General features: G+C 31.9%; 3 pseudogenes across 1 annotated transcript; all 3 read right to left on the bottom strand.

The window, feature by feature from the left end:
* Window positions 1–115: 115 nt before the first annotated feature.
* LOC149514428 (root phototropism protein 3 pseudogene) lies at window positions 116–523 on the bottom strand (annotated as a pseudogene).
* A 2807-nt stretch (window positions 524–3330) lies between these two features.
* On the bottom strand, window positions 3331–5576 carry LOC111298660 (2-oxoglutarate-dependent dioxygenase 19-like; annotated as a pseudogene). Its single transcript, XR_016328491.1, has 4 exons — window positions 5240–5576; window positions 4905–5141; window positions 4031–4358; window positions 3331–3908 (listed from the first exon to the last, which is right to left on the bottom strand). The product of XR_016328491.1 is annotated as a 2-oxoglutarate-dependent dioxygenase 19-like (transcript).
* Window positions 5577–13627: 8051 nt separating this feature from the next.
* Window positions 13628–15929, bottom strand: LOC111298659 (RING-H2 finger protein ATL54-like; annotated as a pseudogene).
* Between the last annotated feature and the right edge of the window lie 7936 nt (window positions 15930–23865).

The raw sequence follows: 23865 nt of genomic DNA, 5'->3' as shown, positions 1-23865 counted from the left end.
TGAGGATTGAAACATCTTCAAACTACCAATCAGGAGGAACAGGTTAGCTTTTACTGGGGCTTGAATTCTTCAAATCATTCCATTTGGGGCTAGAAATTTTAGTGGGTTTCCCACTTTATGCCCATTTCATTCCTTTCGGATTGGCACAAGCCTTCCAAGCTATCGACTCACTGCATCTTCGCGGAATTTGAAGGTTTTCTGCCCATGGTGAGAGGTTTTCACAACTTTTCAGCACAAGAATTGAGTCTATCCAAGAGGATAGCACCACGTAGCTGAGAAATGCTTCAGTTTTGAATGTAAGATTGCCTTCTTCCAAGTCCTCTGTCATCTCAAGGTACTCTGCAGCGCATCTCAGACCGGATATATTCCCCACTGTTAAGTCTACTGCAATACCATAGCAGAATTTCGCAGCTAGCTCAAACGCCTCAGGTCCTTCGGGAAGATCTTCGAAAGCAATTTTGTTCAGGCCTGGGTGGTGTGACTCGTATATAAGCTTCTTCATCTTTCCACTTCTGGAAAGCATGGGATACTTCCCCAAGTTCAGAAATTCATTAAGTCATATGATTGCAGACCAATCGTTTTAGTAACTGAAAATTGAATTTAGAAGCTTTTGAGGAATATAAATAAAAATGTACAAACATCTAAGCAGAGCAACGGCTACCTTGTGCAAAAAAGAAATTGACGTCTCCAACCTGAAATAGAGTGTCCCTTGGAATATCAGAAGCAGCGAAGCTGCACAAAAGACAAAATATTTCAGAAGCTAACTTTGATCTATGTTCTTGTTCTGAAACAAATTAAGATATTTCCTATAGGATAAAGATATATATAACTTGTTTGTTTTATTTTTTTAACGTAGTCAAGAAACTATTACACATGCATGATGCAACCCAAAAAAAACACCAAATATATCACAAAATTACATGATCTAGTTCCATGAACATACCAGGACTGGCCTTTAAGCTCAAACCCATCAGTCTTGACGCCATGCGGGGACGGTTCCTAATGGGAACCTGAGGGGGGGCTTTTTGAAACCCTCTTAGTATGCATATATGTTTATATTAAACACATTTAAATTAGTCTTTTAATTAAAAAATGTTAATTTTATTATTTTTTTGTTTTATAAATTAAATTTATGCATTATAATTTAAGAGATGTTTAAATCACATTTATATTTGTTTATTTATTATATTCAACAATTATTACTTATAAATTCTCACATTTATATTTGTTAATAATTTTTTTTTTCATATATTTTTTACTTTTATTTTACTTTAAATTTCTATAACATTTTGTAATTCTTTTTTCAATAAAAAGTTATCTTTGAACTATTTCACAAAAAGATAGAAAAATATAGTTTCAAAATTTTTTCTTCATTGTTTTAGAGGTATATTTAAATTTCTTATTTTGATAAAAATGTTTAACGATTGATTTATCCATACTTTTTTCTTTTACTTTTAAATTGTAAATTTTTTTTTGTATAATTAATAATTTAATAATTAATTGTAAATCATATTATTATTAAAAATATAATATTATCATAATAATATATATAATATATTATATATTATTAATTGATCTTCTTTTATATTATATATCAAGATCCGCCGCATCATGTTTACTGGAGCTAAGGACTCCATTCCCATACTCTCTGCCTCTAACTGATTCAGTCTTCGACTCCCAGATATTGAAAAACGAAAGGCCTAAGACGAGGTTGAACAGGGTTTTTTTTTTTTTTTTTGTTGGGGAAAAGTGGCACTTGCCAGAGAGGAGGAGAGGAGGAGAAGAGGGAAAACCCAAAAAACAAACACAGCCAGCCAGCAAGAACAGAACAACCAAGTCTTCACATAACAAAGAAAGAACTGATGAGGGGAAGACAAGGAAGAATGGGAATATGGGATGCTTAGAATAGTCTTGAATTGTCGGCTTTCTAACAGATTTTGAAAGCTTTTTCTTGCAAGCTGTGAAGTAATGGGCAGTATAGTATTGTACTGTTTTTGGATCATTTTGGTTTTGCTTTTCCCTTCACTTTTGTGGGTTTGGAAATTTTAGATACTTTTCTCTATGCATAATAATAACAAGAAGAGTGGGAGATTCAGTTTCTTTTCTTCTCTTTTCCAGTGTTATTGCTTTTGCATCTCTCCTCCTTTCTGTCATTTTCGAAAAAAGCATTCTTCAATTTTACATACATAGAATAGAACTAAGCTCGCGTTGGGCCCGTTTGATAAAACAAAAAAAAATTGTTTGACAATTCTAGTTCAAGTTGAGATCAGGATTCAATTACCATTCCAGAAAGTTGAGCAAATATGGACCCTATGGCAGTGGGCAAGTAGTGTCTGTCCGCCAAAAAGAATTGAAGCAACTTGGGAGATGAAAATCCAATTCACTATGGCCTGACTTGGTGGTCCATTTGAAGAATGGTATATGATTATTTGTCTTCTTCGCTGCTGCAAAAGTACTGTGCTTTTATTCTTTATACATGGTATTTACTGTATAAGAAATGATAAGCATGTCCTCCACCACCATGCATTTGGACAGGCTAGCCCACCAAATTGTACATTTATCTTTTCTTTTTGTTTTTCTATCAAGGAACAAATTACTTTAATTATTAGAGGAAAGCTTATCGTAAGTTTCAGGGAGCTCTGAACTCGAAATGTTGAATTCTGATACCTCTCATTATATAGTCAAAAACCAAGTTTTCCTTCCATAGCATTAAGTGTTTTAGTCTTTTAGGATCATTTGAATGGATGGTAAAATTAATTGTGAGATTAAAATAATAATAATAATAAGATTAATTATTATCAATAGTAAAATGTGTTTAAATAATAAGATAACGGTGACAGTGAAATAAAATATTATAATAAAAAAATTATCATTAAAAATATTAAATTAAAAGTTATTATAATAAAATTTTATATTCTTTCAAAAATATTTACATATTTTTAATATTAAAAATAAATACGTATTTAATGATAATTATTAAATTAATTATTTATTTGTTTATGTATTTAGTTATAAATGAATATATTTATTTATTATTTTAACTAATTAAATAAATAATTAAAAAAATTTAAACAAAAAGGGTAAAATGGAGAGAAAGCTAGGGTAAGTAGTAGCTTTTTTTACCGGACCTTTAAAATGCAGTCACTAACCATGGCTGCGGTGCAGTGAAAATATATCTACTGCACTGCAACTCTGTTATCCAAATACTGCATAGGTGCCAATTGGCATAAATTTTCTTGACAAACTTAGGTGCTTTTGAATCCAAATGCATAGAGTGACTTAAATCACTAAAAAGAGTGTTTGATATAAGATAATCACTTCAAAAATTATTGTGATTTTGCATTTAATATTTACATTGATAATTTAAAAATCTTACAAGACGGTAATTTTAAATCACTGGAGGTGATAAGATCGTTATCTTAAGGAGTAATTTGATTCACAACCTAAAGGATAAGTTCAGTCTCTTTGGAAGCTTGAAGTTCACTCTTCAGATATTTCACTTCGACTAAGGCATCAGACAGCTTGAAATCAGATTGTGGCTGCCAGGACTCAGCTATGGCTTCTTGAACTAACATGTCATCAAGCTGTTGGGTCAGACTCTCAACTTTCTTGCCCCCGACCTGACCGGGCTGAAAAGATGATGGATCGATAATTTTAAATGTTGGATTTCGTATACGTTCCAGGCAAGATTTCCCGCCAAGCTTGCTGCTCTGTTGAAGCTCCAAATATTCCTTGTATTTCATTGCTTTGTATGCTGGTGGATTGCTCCCATCTTCCAGCAACTTCGAAGCTGGGCTAACAACTGCATCCAATGCTGGTCCATGTGTCACGACTATAGTTATCCTTGTATCTTTGTTGTTCACCACTGCTCGATGCAGAACACTTTTGTACTTCCCATTACTCAAAATCTTGCCCAAAATTAATATCATATCCGATCAATCACAACAAAATAATGAACAAAAAAAAAAAAACTATTTTGAAAAGGAGGCAAAGGAAAAATGGGGATAAGAACTTAGGACTTAGAGTGCACCTCAATATGATCTCCAATGTTAGCTAGAAATGAATTGGGAATGGGATTAACATTGATCCATTTCCCCTTGTGTTGCACTTGAAGGCCCCCAATTTCGTTTTGTATTACGAGGGTCAAAAGACCATGGTCTGAATGAGGCGGCATCCGCATGGCGAGCTTTGGCTGCGGACACGGTGGGTACAAGTTCGCTACCAGCACTTGCAGGCCATTTTCCAATTTCATGGCCTTGTCAATATAATTCTCTTCTAACCCCAAACTTTCAGATATTCCTCTTACTATTTCTCTTGCTACTTACCGGACTCTTTTGCTATATTCTAAAGCAATTTCACTGTATCCATAAACATTCAGACAACTTGTGTTAGCCAAATTGCTGTTGCAAATGGCTATTAATACCGAACGAGCAGGCATGACTCCAATTATTTGTAATGAGATTGAAAAAAAAAGTTCATCAATTCACCCATCAGAAAGGAAAAAGGTAAAAGAATCCAGAGTAACAAAATAATAATCTAATTCACTACGACCTTTGGTTCTCTTGTTCATATCCATATTTTTAAGGTGGGTGTTCCCTTAAGACGAGCTCAAATCTTGAATGAAACTTGAAAGACATCATATGAATAACCTAGTTTCCTTCCTTGATTTCCCATTATTAGTTAACAATTCCATGAACATTTTAACTGTTTCATGTCAACATTTTGTCTAGCAAATGAATGGTAATCCACAATATATATATATATATATATATATAGAAAAGTTGAGAAGCTAAATCCCAATGGCAAATTCCTTGGGTTTCCACCTTCTATATATATTGCAACCCCAAAATTCATTTTGAAACCCTGTACTAATTGTAAGTTACGAAGCTAATTGGGATCAAAACCTGAAGGCAGGTGGCTTGCTGGGTGAGTAAAACTCGGGATGCTGTAAGACCTTGAGAAAATCCCTCCAGAATAAGACATTGTCCACTGAAACGTTGAAACTTGTACCACACCTTATGGGGTCCAGCACATCCTTTCCTTCGAATTCTTGCTTCTCTTCCTCCGTTAGATAAAAAAAATCCTCTACACGTTTCAATTATTGTCTTCATCATGCTCTCTGGCACCCCATGGTTGATCACCTGATATGCTCAAAACTTAAAACTAAACCCAAAATAAAGAAAACAAAACAAAACGGGTTGATCGACAAAAGCTAAAAGGGATTGCTACATATGTATACCATGAAGAAGCCCCAATCCTGACAGGCTTTTCCAAGATCTTGGATGAATTTAGAGCGTTCATCAGGAATACTGGAGGTAAGAAGAGAGAAATCAATGGTGGGGATAGATTCTTTTGTGTCCGATTATGTTTGATCATTGGGGTCTGTTGGGAAGGTGTAAATGGAAGGGATGGCAGAAAGACCAGGCAATTCAGCTAGTGCTTTGATACTCGTTGGCTTTCGTGGTGGTTGAGTAATAGACGCTGGCGAGGGTTGAGAAACGAATTGACCAGTCGCAGCCATGCAGACCGACGGTGAGGAACTGAGACACTGTTATTGAAGGCGAATTGCCCTGGAATTGATCCCGATTTACATGTACAGATATATGTGGTTCCTAATAATTTATTGGTTAAAATATTAAAAAGCGTTTAATCTATTTCAATTTTGTTTTAAAAAATAAGTTTTTATATTTTTATTTTTTCTAAATAAATTTTTAATTTGTTAATTTATATTTAAATAATTTTTAGTTTAGATAAAATTTTAATTCATATTAAAATTTTATTTAAATATAAATTTGAATTTAATAGTTATTTTTTAAAAATAAAGTATAATTTTATTATTATTTTTAATTATATTAAAAGAATAAAATCTTAATACAAATAAAAAAAATTTAATTCAAAATCATATTGTTGATGTACCTTAAAATGCGAAAACATTCAATAAGTACATATAAATATCTAGATAATTTTCTGCCCATTGTGCTTCCCCAAATTTGTTTTAAAGCCATTTTTGCTAGATAATGGGATACAGTATTCTCTTCACACCTGGCAAACATGCATCTCCGTTCAGTAAAATTGTGCAGTATGAGCTTGATTTCATCTATAATATGGCCAACTGGAGTTAGATTTCTACCCTTCTGAGTGATCTGTTTTAAGATCACTTAAGCATCTCCTTCAAGTTCAATTCGTTGATACCCCCTTTCAAACCCCCATTTTACAGCTTCTAGAGTTGCCAGAGCTTCTGCGTAATGGTTTACAGGTATAGCCAAAACTTGGCAACTGTTCATAGCTAATTCTCCCCCACGTTACCTTTTGATTCACTTCCATCGTCACCGAGACAGCTCTGCGTAATGGTTTAGTTACATTAATCTCCACCCTTATTCATAGAAATCTTGACCACCCTTCTTTATCAAGAGTAGCATCGATTTCTTTCAACACGCCTAACTTCTTCCCGATCTTGGTTGCAGTATCATGGTTCCTCATTCCCAATGGCAAGCCGTATACTCGAATCCAGAAAGTAGCCTTTTAAAAAACGTACTCCTCTGGCCTTAAAAACCCATCATACTCATTGAAAAGAATCAATTGCTTATCGAAAGACCATGGAGAGCCATCCAGTACTTTCCTTTCGTCCTTCACTGTAGCAAAATTAAATAAAAACTTATTTTCTTTTAAATCCAAAATCTCAACTTGTTTTACCAGACGCCATAATTGTTTGAGAGTACTTTTCATGGCCTCTTTATTATAAGGCCTCTTTGTGAGGAGCACCCCCACAAGCCATGCTCTTTCTTCCGCTGTCTCCATCCCCTTCTCTTCCATATAGGGCCATCACGCCATCTTTTTCATCCTCTGTCAATTTAAGGCCCTTCCACAATAGATCTAACTTCTTTTCCATTTTCATTTTATTCTATGTATGACGTAACTAATCTCCAAAGGAACTACTTACCAATTTACTATCTACGGTACTGAGTAAAATGCACTAAGAACTAAAAACACTAGAAGAAACTGCTAAGACTTTTTATCAAAACCATCCATCCTGGTAATTTTGAGACGAAACTAAGAAACTCCTTGTAAGCCCACAAGACTCCTACCCTCCCATAGAGAGACTCATATTATAGAGTTTGAATATGTTGAAATCATGTAAAGAGTTGAATTTAATAGTTTATTTATATAAACTATTAAATAAAGCAGGCATACCGTCGACTCCCGACGCTTTCATTGGGTGAATTTGTTTTGTATCCTCAACGATCTCTTCAGGAGTAAATTTTGCCATAAGCGTATTATTCATCTCCTGCGTGTTTGGACTGCCCATTTGTTTGGAAGATTTTTTTTTAAAATACTGCACTGCTTGTGATGCCACCTCTTGCTCTCCCTCATGCCAACCCCCCAGTCATCCTTCAAATCGAGTATTCTATTGACCTTTTTTCGTTGAGAGGCTTGCGCATGGACGTATTTTGTATTTCTGTCCCCCTCCCTAAGCGAATTCAGCCTAGATCTTTAGAACCAATACATCTCTTCTTTTTCCAGCAAACAATTCAACTTATATTTTACTGTCTTCTCCTCACATATCGCCACCTCATCATTGCCTTGGAATTGGGTGAGTTGTAATTCTTTTATCAAACCTTCAATCTCTACATGCTTGCCATGAAATTTCTCCTTCCCATATGTAGCTAAGTTGCTCATCACTCTTGTCAACTTCTGTCTTATTCCACAGTCACGTTCCTCACTTCATGCGGTCTCTACTATATGTTCACACTCAAGTTTGGTCACCCACAAAGCCTCAAATTGCTTCCTTTTACCCTTTCTTTTATGCTTCCTGTTTATTCGATTTCTTACCATGTCAACTAAGATCGAACAATGATCCGAAACCGAGCTTACGAGATGTGTCACCTTGTAATATGAAAACAACTCCCCCCCACTTTTTGTTGGCAACCGCTTGATCCAGCCTCTCATAGATCCCGTTTGATGCACTTGTTCCCCTACTCCATGTGAACTGCGTCCCTGTAAAACTAAGGTCAGCCAAATCCATGTCTTTTGGAGCATTTCAGAACTTTACCATCTGCCATTCGAGTCTGTTACCCCTTCCCTATTCCATATCCCACAAAATTTCATTGAAATCTCCACAGCATAGCCATGCTACCTGGTTTAAATTAAATAACCGTCTTAGTGTGCTCCATGCATCCACTCTCTTTCTCGTGTCTGGGTCCCCGTAAAAACCTGTAAATTACCACTCATTTCCACCATCATCTGTGATCATAGTAACTTGCAGCAACTGAACAAACAAACCTTTAAGCCCTCCTTCTAAAGCAAACTAGCCTTTCACTCCTCCCTACTGCATCGACTCCAACCAACCCATACATTTTGCACATCTTGCAGACACTTTCCATTTTGGCTACCGTTGAGATAGTCTTGCTTAAGAAAACCACCTGGGGGTCTTCTCTCTTCAACAACTTCTAAAATGCTCGAACTACCCGTGGGTTCGCAAGCCCACGGCCCTATGGCAGTTCCACGCTAAAACCCTCATGGCTCTCGGTGGGATTGGTCCCAATCACCGTCAATAGTTCTGGACTTCCATCTGACTTCCCTCTATGTGTTTTCTTGCTTCTTTTTTCCCCACTGTCAATCTCCTTATCTGTGACCCCATTAAATTAATGTTTTCTTTTCCCAGTTTCTGGGTTCACACCTTGGCCTTCTACTGTTGTGACTTTAGCCAATTTCTTCCATTTCTTCTTTTTTGTTCCAACATTGGTTAGGTCTGCTTTGCATGGAGAAAAGTCTTGACATGCAAGTCCCACTACCCCCGACTCGTTTGCACGCATGGGGTTATGACCACCACCTTCCAACCATGTTTGTAAGTCCCCTTGGCGGTTCCTCTTATCTTTCAATTGGGCCTTGATGCTTACTTGCTTGATGCCATAGAAAATGCGCCCATGAACTTCTGAGATTAAGGTATCAGTCTGTTAGGTTGAGTTTTTATCCAGTGTTGGGCCCATTTCCTGTATGTTTTTTAAATCGTGGTCCCACGTCCTTCTTGGCCCTCTATGCCACCTTTACGAGCCTTCCATGCACTATCTTTATCGATCCTGACATTTTGCCCATAAACTGCTCTTGTTGCGCCATCAACGGGATTCAAAAGTTTATCATCCCTATGTTCACGCTCCGTGTTAAACTCCATTACGCTTTTACTGTCCCATCTGCAATTCACGCATCGCCGTCCCATGTTTTGTCACCAAGATTGGTCCATCCTCTTTTGCTTGCTTCTTTCTAAGATTGTCCTTCTCTAGCTTTCCCCTCTCCCAAGATGAAACTTTCAATTTCAAAGGTGACGCCCTAAGCCATGCACCATATTGTTTACAATCATCTTTGCGTACACCCTTCTGTATTGATTCACCACAATCTTCCTTCACATGACCAAGTTCGCCACAGGTGTAGCAAAAACTTGGCACCCGTTCATAGCTAATTCTCCCCCATATTTCTTCTGATTCCCTTCCATCATCACTGAGACAACTCTGCGTAATGGTTTAGTTACATTAATCTCCACCTTTATTCATAGAAATCTCAACCACCCTTTTTTATTGAGAATCGCATCAATTTCTTTCAACACGCCTATCTTCTCCCTAATCTTGATTGTAGTATCATGGTTCCTTATTCCATATACTCGAATCAAGAAAGTGGCTTTCTAAAAAACGTACTCCTCTAGCCTTAAAGACATATCATACTCCTTGAAAAGAACTAACTACTTATCGAAAGACCATGGAGAGCCATCCAGTACTTTCCTTTTGTCCTTCATTGCAGCAAACTTAAATAAAAACCTATTATCTTCTAAATCCACGATCTTAGTTTGTTATAGCAAAAGCCATGATTGTTTAAGAGCACTTTTCATGGCCTCTATAGGGCCTCTTTGTGAGGAGCATCCCAAGAAGCCATGCTCTTTCTTCCCGTCTCTATCCCCTTCTCCCCCATATCGGCCACCACGCCATCCTTTTCATCCCCGGTCAATTTAAGGCCCTTCCATAATAGATCTAACTCCTTTTCCATTTTCTTTTTATTCTATGTATGACGTAACTAATCTCCAAAGGAACTACTTATCAATCTACTATCGACGATACTAAGTAAAAAGCACTAAGAACTTAAAACACTAAATGAAACTAGACGTCCTATCAGAGTGTCTCATTATCTAACATTAATCTATTTGAAAAGTGATCACGTGTCAACATCTCAGATTGGTTTGTGTTTTATCTTTTAATTTTTTTTTCTTTTTGTGAAAATTTTCTTTTGATTTGACTTTCAACTACACAATAAAAGCTCTGAAATATCAAATTCTCTTCCGGTTTGGTGAATGTTCAAACAATACCTTACAATTTCAATTCTCAGTTTCTTCATCAGTTTTTTTTCACCACTATCAGAGCGTACTCTTTCATAAAGAGGAGGTGAAGAGTTTATCACATTAAAATGGCGAAACCTCTTCCTCTTCTTGATCCAACCATTTCCTTTTGCCTATCGATTATCTTATCCATTTAGTGATTGATGATCTCGATCTTCCAAAAGTCTTTTCGAGGAAACCTAGAAAAAACTATCATCCATTCCTAATTCTTCCTTCTCCATTTAATTTTAGCATCTTTGAAAAAAAACGATCTTGGGTTTGTAAGCAATTTCAACATTTTGATTTAGACTTTTATGATTTGTTGTTGGATATACCCACTTATCGACAATTTCCTCTTGTAGAATTTGTGGGCTACAAAACGTAGAGTGCAAAGTTGGAAAGCATCGAAACAACTGGATGCTTTTCCATTTTGTCAAGTCAAATACCTCAATTTTTTTTTTCTTCCTTAAGTCTAATTCTTAGGCTGTACAAGAATGTTGAAGGAGGATATATCTATAAACTATATATAAAAAGTATCACTAAAGGTCTTAGGAATTAAGAATTATACTTCATAATAAAATGATCATATTAACCTTTATTTTTGAGTTTATTACCCATAGTCTACTGAGATTTGGATGATCAGACCCTTTGGAAGTGCCATAGCCACTAGGCCTTGGCTACCACCTACCTTATTTTAATTATGAGGTTAATTTCAAATTACATTTTAACTCAAAGTTGATTTTAAGTTTAACCTTTCTTTTATTGCCTATCTCCTTAAAACTATCCCACAAGGGATTAGTTTTATTACACCTGTCCAATGTTGCAAAACTAGTAATCTTAATCAAAATAAAAAGGAAAATGCAATTTGAGAAAAACCAAGAAAAACACCTTCAACTGAACTCCATTGCCTAAAGCACCATTAAACTCAACCTATCCTTTACCACAATACAGCATCACTAAAACTTAACTCCCATTAAATCTCCAACATTTCAATTTTTCAACGACAAAAATTTAGAAAAAAAAAACCAAAATATATCATAATAACAAAAAATAGTGGGATAACAAAAGTGTGGATTTTTATTTGTTTGTTTTGACTCTGAATTTTGAGTGGAGTTTTAAGATTTGGAATGGGTAAAAAGTGAGAGAAATAGCAAAGGCAAAAAGAATAATCAACAAGATGGCTTGGATCGATATATAACCCTCTAAAAGAAAGCCTTTTTAGGCAAAAATAATCAACAGAAAAAAGGAAGTTGGGCAAAGAAAAAGAGAGAAAAGCAAGAAATGGCAAATAAAGGAAAGGGCTTTAGGCTTTAGATTTTCAGATTCTAAAGAGATTTCTTGAAAAATAATATAGAAAGCAACAAAGAAGAAAGTAGGAAGACTATAGAGTTTTAATGCAAGTTAATCGCCATAAAAGATTAGAATATGATAGGGTTATAGTTATGATTTTGATTTTAAAGAGATGGGAGAAGCAACGGTGGTGGGAGAAAGCTGAGAAAAGAAATGAAAGGTTACGAATTTTTGGTTAAAGAGTTAAACAGTACCATTGAAACTAATAAAAGAAAATAATGAGGAGTGTTGGCCATAAAAAACAAATATGGTAGCACCTAAAGGTAGGGCCTTTTTTTTTTATGAAAGGGTTTGGTCCATTATAAGTAAACCATGAAAAAAAAAAAGTTTATTTTTATTATCTTTAGAAATATTTTGAATTCATTAAAAATATTTTTTTAACTTATATTTATTTTATATGTTACTTTAAATAGTAATAATTAAGGGTGTAAATGATACATTAGTACTCGCAAGCTATTTAAGTTCGATTCGAAAAAAATTTAAATTTGATTCGATTATTATCGAGTCGAACTCGAGTTCGAGTAGCTTGATTTATCGATCTAGTCTAATTCGAGTATTTTTATATCCGGTTCGAATAGATCGTGAGTTTAATCGAGCTTTTATATTTAAATATATTTTTATTATTTTAATTAATAAAATATTTCAAATTCGAATTCGAACTCGAGCATAAATAATCGAATTTTTATTGAATATACGAATCAAATTTATTTTTACATATTAATCGAGCTTAATCGAGCGAGCTCGAGTAGCTCGAATTCGATCACGAATCGAGTTCAAACTTGAAAAATAAAATTCGATCGAGTTCGAGTCGAGTATCAAGTCTCGAGTTGTGAGTTGTGAGTCGAGTTCGAACTTATCACTGTATCGACTCGATTTGACTCGATTACACTCCTAATAATAACAATAGAACGATTATCATCAATACTATTATATTAAAATTATCTCTGTTGAATCTAAAGTTTTCATTTAAATTTTTGAGCTTCAATTTTAAATAATTAACATTTGTCATAAATAATGATTCGAGGTTTGAGGGTTAATTAAGGTATATGAATATACTTGAATATGATTTTATTATTTTTTTTATGCTTTTTAGTTATTTGTTTTTTTTTTCTTTCATTGGAAATTAAAAAAGAAAATAGTTTTATAAAAAAATAATTATTATGTGATCATATTTATTATGTAATTTATAATCACTAATATTACCAATATTAAGACACATAAAAAATAAATATTATTTAAATAAACAATTAATATTTAATTTGATTTAATTTAAATTATTTTTAAATATTAATTAAACAATTAAATATTAAAAAAATCCTCCACAGTTTGAGTCCTAAACTAAAGTTGCTGAAATATATAGGTTGAAACATCTGCCTAGAGTTAATAAATCCATTTCCTAAACTAATAATTCCTAAACTACCATTAAGAATTAAAAAAAAAAATCTCAACAAATGTTTGCCTAAATAATTTATTTTATATTTTATATAGATAGAACCATTATATTCAAGCATTATTTCTATATTATATATCATAATACAACCAATTGAACTGTTAAAAGTTATTTGCATAATTTATAACATATATTTCTATTATACATTAGTAATGAATAATTTTCCCAAAATATGTGACAAACTTAAAAAAAAAAATTAAATATATATCATTAACTGTAGCAACGCAGGGAACTATCTAGTATTATTTTATTTTGACTTGCACCTGCGTTTCAGTTGTGGAAGCTGTATTTTTTATTAAAAAAATTATTTTTTAATAAATCAAATAATTTTAAATAAAACACGAAGACATTAACTTCAAAGTTACGTCATTTAAAATTTTAATAAAAAAAATTTATAAACATTTGTCACCAAAAAAAAAAAAAAAAAACGTGTTTATAATAGCCCCCTACTTTTGTAACTAACAAGAACTTTTTCTCCCAATGATAGTGTTTTTCTTTTATTGCAGGAAATTGTTACAACACCCTAAAACAGTAACAGGAAAATAAATGGGATGAAATCAGATCTCCTTTTTACTTTAGCCATTTCAGAAAATAATACTCTACTCTATCTCGTGCTTGGGAGATCAATCCCATAATAATCAGCTTCATTGTCTATGATCATCTGAAGGACAAGTACCTGACAATTCAAGTTAGGCTATTTTTTTTCTTCATGATTGAACTTAAGAGTTGTACGCCATATGCTTTTTCTCTTGATGAGTGAATGAACCTACAATCTCTGAATTAGACCATTCTTTTTGAAAAGGGCATTATCGCATGCTTTATTCTAGTGTGATAAAGTTATTTGCAAGTTTCATTCTAGTATCACAGAAAGAAATGGTCGAAAATACATCCTCAACAACCCAACAATTTGCCACAAGGGCTCATTTCCATAACTTGATCAAATATCCCTCTAGACCGAAGGCTCATTTCCATTGACAATCTTAAATTAAAACCTTGGAAATATCTGGATTAAGACTGAAGCTAGTAGGCATGTCGATGGCCCATTTGCATTGGTTCTCCTGACAACAGATGAGATTGATGCTTAAAAATTGAGTTCTAGACCCAAAACAATTTGCCCCTTTCTCATGTCCACTTACATGAAACAAGGGCAGAGTCTGAAATCATTAAACAAGAAGATAGCCCTAGTCATTAGTCTTAAAAGTTTTACTTACAACTGTATGTTTTCTATAGAAAACTGATACTGCAACAATCATAATAGCTATCCCCTCAGAACAGGATTCTCTTTTTTGATGAATCGCATTTAGTATATTCTATTTTTTTAAAATAAAAACTTATAGAAAACCCTCAGCTTGTTGATAGTTCCCAGAAGTCCTGAGCATCTTAGCTTCAGGTATCTCTCACTTGAAAGTAGATACATGCAGCAACGATCAAAACCTCCTCAAAGGAGGATCTGTGCTGCGGCTTTTTTTGTTGCATATCGGCAACGAGAATTTATCACTGCAAGAGAATGACCTCTTTATGAGAATTGGCCTATTCTGCGAAGACTTACCGATAGAAGAATTGCATGTCAGTCTCAGCAAATTTTGATTTCCTGCAGCTCTCTTGAAACAATTCTCATGCTCGATTCTTTCCATTTAGCCAATTCATTATCTGAATTGCCATTAGATCCCACTGGAATACCATTAGCAAGAGCCTGGCTGATCTGAGAAGCTGCCAAGGAATCCCAAGAAACTGATCTTCTCATAGGTTGTACCGCATCCTCTATTCCCGAACTTTCGCCTGTGTTTCTCTCTTTTTCAACAGCTATTTCCTCTTCATCATCTGGTCTAATCCTTATTTCACTTGTTCCACCTTCAGTTTCTCCCTCAGGTTCTCCACCATCTTCAATAATAACCACTTGGGTTTCCTCACTTAGTCCTGAATCTTCAGTATTTATCTCAGACGATGATGGCCCTATATTAGCCTTGTTTAAGACAATAGGTGCCCGGCACATAGGACAATTGGTATGCGATCTAAGCCAAGTATCAATACAAGGGCTGTGAAAAGCATGATTACACTTGGGCAACAGCCTGAGAGTTTCATCTTCTTCAAACTCATTCAGGCAAATAGAGCACTCTGTTCCTTCAACAAGACCTTCACCTCTCTTATACTTACAAATAGCGATGGAATTAATGATAGATGGTTGCAGACCTACGGTGTTGATGTACCAGATGGGATGATCAACGATAGGACCATAATCTTCCTCAAGGAATTCGTCACGGTTTTCAGTTGTTTCAGGTTGTGATCTCCTCCTAGAATTAGACCGGCGTCTAGAGCACCTGACAGAGTAAACATAAAAGCAAAGAACCAGAAAAGCTGTAGCCAGAACTGTGAACGTTATGATCAACCACTTGGGCGGTGAATTTGTATGAGAACTGGAATCAGAAACAGGGCTCGGGGGACATAACACGGGACATGATTTAGAACATGATGAAACACAAAAATTGTAACAATTGCCACATGAGTAATCTGGTGAAGTTTCATTGCTTGAATCAGACATCAAGTTTCTATGTTGAAAACCCATTTAGGGAACCAAATATCAAACATCAAAACAAAAGCAAAGAAGAGAAACGATGCCAGGAAGGAAGAAATAAAAGAAGAGAGAGAGAGAGGTATTTGTGTGTTTTTCTTTTTTATTTTTAGAGAAAAATTACCATATTAATTAATAATGAATTAATGAAGTTTTAAATTTCATGAATAGAGTTAGTAGGATGAACATATATTTTTTAAAATATAATAAAAAAATTAATTAAAAAAATGAAACACATGACTTAATCTTATATATATGAAATTAAAAATTATTATCTAAGAATAAATGACGATAAAAAAGACGAGTTGATTCTATGCCTTATTTATTTATTTGTTTATTGTCAAGCATCGGCATTACTCCTACGGCACGCCACCGGGAAATTATCCTTTTTTTTTTTTTTTTTTTTTCACATTGATATGAACAACAAATCTTATTAAAAACAAATCTTAATAAGAAAAGGAACAAATCTAATTATTAAGAAAATATTTCCTCTGGCAAAAAAGAAAAGAGAAAATATCCCAAAAATTTTTATTAATTAAAAAAAAGCTGCATTCTGTTTATAAGAAAGGAGCAAGTTCGGTCTATAAAACTAGTTCAACTTCGGGCTATGGATTTGATATTTTATTATGCTAGCTGCAAAAGAAATAAAATGAAAATTGAAAACCACCACAAACTTGAAAAATTCATGCAAGCGTGAATTCCCCTAAATCTATACTACACTAGATTAAAAGAGTCTCCTTAAGGATTAATTTTCAATGTAATACCTATCCAATATTATTAAATTATCATTGTACCTTTATTCATTATTTTTTTATTTTATTTGTTTTTATTTAATTATTTCTGTATTTTTGTTTATTTAAATTTTAAATTAGGAAACATTTTAATTAGTTAAAAAATAACAATTTTTAAATTTGAAAAAATGTAAGAAAATTTTGAAAATAAATAAAAATGTTCTGATGATGAAATTTTTAATAATTTCAAATGATTCATTTTCTAAGAAAATTCTTTATGAGATATTTTTAAAGTTTACCCAAATTATGTAAAATTTTAGAAAAAAAATTCAATAATAATAATTTATATTAATTTTTGAGCCAAAAATAAAATGTATTAAAATTTTGAAAAAAATAAAAATTATTTCAAAGATGAAATTCATAAAAATCATAAATGATTTATTTTTTAAGAAATTTTTTTATGAAAAGTTTTTCTAAATATGATAGAAATGATGAAAATTTTTTTATAAAATATAAATAATGATAATTGGCATTTATTTTCAACCAATAAATTATTTAATTTTTTATAATTTGCATTTATTTTCATTTAGATTTTACGTTTTATTTGATAAATTTTAAATATTGAAAATTTAATTTAATAAAAATATTGAAACATTAATTTTATATTTAAATAATAATTAATTTGCAAGAAATAAATAACAATAATTCAATATATATAAAAATGATATTAAACATAAGAAATTTAACATTTATAATAAAATAAAAAATTTTAAATATAAATACAAAATAAAAATTTTATGATTAGGGGTATTTTTGAAATTGAAAATGAATATTAATGAGGGAATTAATTATGATCAAAATTTAGAAGGATGTACCAATTAGACCCCTTCTCATCCCAGCCCAAATTGGGGCTCTAAGTTGTGGTGCTGGCAGCTTGCCAAACACCTTAGAGCTGTGAAATTGGGCAAAAATTTTGCAAAACTGGTGACTAACTGCACTGCACCTTGGATCCAAATTGAACCTTAGGGGACAGTTTTTGTTGGACGTTTTCAAGTTTCAACAAAAATAGCTAGGAATACAATCTTACATAGGAAAGAAAGAAAATTACATAATCGTTAAAATAAAGAGGAATCTCAGCCATTAATAGATAAATTAAAATTTGATTTGAATGCGTTATAAGAGTTCTTCTATCATGTTAAAAGTTATGTTTTATTTAATTCGAAATATATTTTATTATCGAATAAAATATAACTTTCAATATGATTCGAGAATTTTTATTATATATATTCAAATTAACTTTAAGTGATGTCTAATATTAAAGTATAAATCATGGTTAGGAATCTCAACTCTCAAGCCTTGGTTAGTCTCGTAATAATTAATTAATTAATTATAACTAATACAAATATATGTTTTTTGTAATGAAACTTGGCTAACCACATGGTTTCCCTATGAACCAAGGGCTGCGGTTCATCAGCACCAATATAGGATATATATATATATGTATATATCTGCTTCCTGAATTCCCATTTATCATCGACATTAAACAGTTTGGGACATTGATTCAATACATTTTTATTATGTTTAATTGTGTAGTACTATAAAGGATAAGAGGTAGAAGTATAGGCCACCAGGCGCAGGTTCAGGTCCTCCAAAGTTCAAATTCTTCCCTGATATGAACTTGCTTGACTTTGTGATATTCAATGTTTCAAACCAAAAGAAAAACGTTACTCTCATTAGAAGACAAGCATAAAGAAAATCACCATTTTCATGCAGGGCAAGATGCCATTTGGGTTCTGTGTTGAGTTTCTTCCTGCCCTTCTCTTAGGAAAAATAGGCAAAATTGAAGGGGATTGAATAATTCATAAATGATAAGTATTGTTTCCCACCTCAAAAAACTTGAGAAAATTTGTCAAGATTTGGTAAAGGGTACAGAATATAAGAGTCTGAACAAAATTTCATCAATGGTGAAAATATGCTACTGTTATCAAATTTATTTTCAGTTTTGGAATGTATTTTCAGGTCGAAAATGTAGCGTAGGTAGTGGAAAAGGTAGCAACCGCAGCATAGAAGGTATCAGCCCAAGTGGCAGAAAAGCTTCCAGATGATAGCAAGCTGGAAAGGCAGCCCTGGTGGCCGAACGTGTTTAAGAAAAAACTGCCCAAGAGGCTCACAGCCTCACACCACAATAGCATTCATCCACCAGGTAATGCCTTGCCAGTTCATTTATCTCTTCCACCACTATAAATTAGTATACTAGACTTACATTAATAAAGAAAATTAAAAATTCTGAACAATTGCTTTGCTCCGATGCCAGAGTACATGAAGACCTGATCAAAATTCTGATATGTGCCTATCTAGCAGTGGTGTTGCCATCTTATGTCGAGTGGGTCAATTCCAAATATTTTCTTTTCATGATCAGACTTATTCTCCAGTGTTAGACAGCCACGAAAGGTTTTATCTGCAACAACCACCAAAACCTCCTTGGATAACTCCATGAACTCAATGATCCACCTAACTATCAAATCTCAAACCCCTCCAATTCCTTCAATTAACATGAAAATCTTTAACAATATGCAAATCCAATAGAAGAGATAGTTGAAGAAGATTAAGAAAAGTATGGATACTTGTTACAAAAATGCCAGCTTAAGAGGAATAGAATATGACAATGTTGGTGTACCAAAGACAACAGAGGATAAAAAAAAAAAAGAGTTTGTGTTTAATACGTCATTAATATATAAATTTTATATATTATCAGTAAATTAAATGATGACATTTTATTAATAAGTAAATATAGATCTTTAAAATAAATCTACACAAACTAAATTTTTTTAAAAGATTTATTCATCAATGAAATATTATCTTATTCACTTCATTAATAAGTTATTATTATTTAATTCAGTATGTAAAATTTATAAATTGATAAAATATTAAATATAAATTTAAAAAATAAATGGCTTTAAGTGATTTATTGACGTGAAATGTGTTTAGTTTTTTACATTTTCTTTTTGTTGTCGATGATGTGGTCAGTTTCAAACCATGCATTTCAAAATTGGTTAGGTGATTGCATGTGCATATCTACCCATTAAGATAAATTTTTATTAGGGATAAATTAGAAGAAAATATTTATTTAAAATTTTTACCGCATGGTGGAATATTTTATATTTAATTTTGTCCATAGTATATGAAATAACAAAAAATATTATAAAGAAAAAATAATCTTACTATAGTAATCCCGCTAACACAAATTTTAGATTATGCCAATGCTGAATAGGTCTAAAAAAATTTATAGTTGACCTTTACATATTTATTTGAAATTATTGATAGTTTAAAGTGTAAATCAAATAATTCACATATATAAATACAAAAATTATCATATTATAATTAAAATATATTTTTTATTTATATCATTAAATTTATATAAAATTTTAAATTAAATTATTGTTATTTTTATATTATTTTTATATCATGTTATTTTATCATATTTAAAATTTATTGAGTGTGGCGCACTCTTGATGGATGAAAACGTTTGAAAACCTTCTTAATTTTGCCAGTGAATTAAGCATAGTTATTTGAAATTGTTGAAAAAGAATTATTTCTTCTAAATCTGGTTAATTTGATTTCATTGGTCCAAGTCTGGTCAACGATCAACCCAACAACATTATATTATATCTTCCGCCTAATACAAGACACATATTGTCACGGTAAAACATGAATCACTATTTCGAAAGCAAAATTGTCCGTTGGAATAGAAACTAAGCTTAAGTGACAAAAGATGACAACGTTGGTACTGTACAAAAGCACTGTACTTTAGTGAAAGTTGAATAAAAGATAGGACTGTATCGACACGAATGCCCATTAATTTTATTCAAGAAAAATCCAATAGTGAATATGGTAATTCTTTTTTTTACGTTATATTTTATGGTATGTTTAATATGTGTAATAATAAAAATTATTAAAACATACATGCGATATAAATTATAAAATATATTTAAATTTTAAATATAAATATTATACATTTATTATATATATTATATACGATACGATTAACATGAATAATATTAATATACATAAATAAACATGAATAACATTGATAAATATAAATAAATAGTAGATACATATCATCAAACATCATATTCAATCAAGACATACGAACCTATTAGTTTCAGAGTATTCAAAAAATAATAATAATTTATAAGTTACATTTTAATAATATCGTAACATGTAATACAAAATAAATTATATAATTTTTATCATTACATATTATTTAGAATTGTAAGATAAATTTACATGCAAAGTATATATACACAAACATAATTATATATACTTATTTGTTAAACAAAAATGAAAATGAAAACTCAACTTGAACTATTGGTCATTGAATAACATCACAATACGAAAATTGTTCATTTTCATAGCATAAGTCATTCTCACCGAATATAAGAATTTCTTCACTGAGAGTTGTTGATTACCAATCTTTCTTTTTTCCTTTCTCCTTATCTTTTTGTGAGAAAATTTTTTTCTCACTTGGTTATTTTCTTTTATTAATGATGACAAAATGCTTTTATTTCACAAGAGAAAAATAGGCGGCATTTTTTCAACCTTTTTTTTTTCAAGTTTATAAATTATCTAAGGCAATTTTTCTATTAAGAAGTAAATTGTCCAATGGCAGTTACTTCATCATAGGTTTATAACCCATTATGTATGATTGTGCCACTTTATATAATGGGCGGCTATGCCTTTATCTTCTATTCATACAAAATGGGTGTTAAACTCTCATGATCTTGAGAATGTTTTTTCTATTCTTTCCATCGGGTTCGTACAAAAAAATAAGTTGTGCGACTAGCATACTTCGATAGCTTAATTGTTATACGACTATTAGGTGCATATAACAGCTTATAATCAGATCTAATCACTTATATAACTGTTAGATATATTTAGTAACTCTCAAGTACAAGTTAAGTAAATATGCAGCACCCTAGACCTATTCAATCATATTTCAAGTTTCTTATGATCTCTCTTTTATCATATTGCATAATATACTTTTGTATTCATAATTATGTTCAATGTTTCAAACATAATTGGTCGACCTGTGAATACAACCAATGTGACACCAAAATGATCTTTCTTTCTTCTAAAATCTCTCTATTTCAATTTAACTGCTATCCAGATATGTCTTATTAGATCGAATCATCCATAACTATTGACAACAATCCAAGATCACTAACATTGAACTGAAACTTTATATAGACACTGAATTTTGTCTAGAACAATCCAACATTGTTGATTTGAGCTTATTTTGCATGTGATCCGAGATCTTTATTTTTTGAGCCTATTACACGATTAATTTTATGAAGTCCTAAGACAAAAACCAAAACTTATAATTTAAAACAGCCCATTTAAAACCTAATGGGTAGCTCTTTTTAAGGCTCGTTAAAGGCCTAAACAAAACCCATTTCTTAGCCCAAAACAAGGCCCAAGAGGTTTTTAAAAGCCTAAACTGAAATTCAAACAAAAAAGAAAGAGAGGAAGTCATTAGTTTCCTTCACGTGAACGCATGAGCATATTGTATAGGTGAGACATCTAACTAAAGAAAAGTTGGTTTGTTGTAGCAAAAGGAGAACGATCACAGTTTAAACAAACAAAAAATAATGGTCAATGGCAGGGTTTCAAATAGCATATGTGTAGCGGTATTGCGATCGCTATTTTGCGATTTCGATAGCCTCTGCCACTGCTACATACCTAAAATTGGGTTGTGAATGAAATTCACAATCACAACGATTGCTCGCGACCATAAAATAACAGTGTAGCAGACAATAAAGGCTATAGTGGGATGCTATAGCTACAATAATCATTTTCAGTTCAAAATGTGATTTGAAAATCCATTCTTGTTCAATAGTTAAAGAATTTCATATAAAAAATCACATTCTAAATCAGAAAAACCTTTAAATTTATGACTCAATCAGCAAATACAAACCTTAATCAAGCTCAAAGAACATGTTGTTGAAGTCAATCAATAACTATCTCAGACCTTGAGAGTTGAGAAGAAGCAAAATATTTTTTAACTGCCAAGATGGGAAGATGAGAGGCTTGGGTTCAATAATAACGTTGCCAGTGGCTTGGGTTAAGAAAGAAGACAAAGATAGCGGGGATGAAACTTGGAAGAGGTTAGAAGATAGATGAAGAATGGGATATGCTTGTCAATTTTTAGAGAAAGAGTTAGGGGAAATTTTGGACGTGGGTTGGACATGGGTTTCTACCTTGCCTTTATGGTTATCAAAGTTTGGAGGGAATTTTGGAAGAGAGGGGTGCTGCACTGAGGGGGATGCGTGGGGTGAGGTGGGGTGAGGTAGGGTGGGTGGCTGGGTGGGTTTTTATTTATTTAATTTTATAATTAATTTTATTAAAACATAAGTTTAAAATTTTGTAATTTTTGAAATTATATATATATATGGATTTTAGATAAAAATTTTTAATAATTTTTTTTTGTATAAGTTAGATAAAAAATAATTATAATTAAATATTATAATTTGATTTTTTTATTTATTAATTTATGATTTTGCATTTGAAATTTAATAATTTTTTTGTTATTTTAGTATTTATATTGTTGTAAATTCTTTTGTTATTAGATTAATCCTTATTAATTTATAACTATAGTTGATGAAATTTGAAATTATTATATTTTTAAGTTTATAATTTTATTAAATACGGATATTTGGTATTAATGTATTATGTTTAATTAATATTTTGATTTGTTTAGAATTAATTTTGAATATAAACTTGGTTCAAGTAAAAATTTTGTTGCTAAATCAAATATAAATGTTTTATTACAATCTAAATAAAATTATGAATAATTTTTTTAGAAAATAAAAAACATAGATATCATAAAATACTGTTTAAAAAAAAAAACATTAAACAACAATTTTTATAATTATAATTATTATATTTTATAACAAATTATGCAAAATTAAAAAAAATTTACGACCGCGATGATCATAATGATCTCCGTTATATTCGAAAACGTAACAAACGCGATGTGATCGAAAACGTGACTGCGACTGCTATTTAAATCTCTGCTCAATGGGCTAGTACAAGTAGTGAATGAGGTATTTGGTAATGGTAGTAGAGACGTGGCTTGGTTTGGGGTTTAAAGAGATGAGGAAGAATGTTTTTTTTTTTTTGTTTGGAAGTAGTCTGAGATTTTTTAGGAAGTCAAGAGGAGAAGATAACAAAAAAAAGAGAAGATAAAAGAAACAAAGATGAGACCAGAAGTGAAAAAAAAAAAGAAAAAATTTAGGAAAAGGTATTATTTTTGAAACTTTTTTTTCCATGAAGGTTTTTACATGCTCTTAGGGTTTAAATGTTGGTTTAGGAAATGGCTATGGTTTCATATTGATCCATTCATGAAAGT

Source organism: Durio zibethinus, chromosome 16 (assembly GCF_047325235.1).
Source record: "Durio zibethinus cultivar Kanyao isolate XHJ-2024 chromosome 16, ASM4732523v1, whole genome shotgun sequence".
Classification (NCBI taxonomy): Eukaryota; Viridiplantae; Streptophyta; class Magnoliopsida; order Malvales; family Malvaceae; genus Durio; species Durio zibethinus.
Note: the sequence above shows the minus strand (reverse complement) of the source record. Positions and strands in the feature narration are given on the sequence as shown.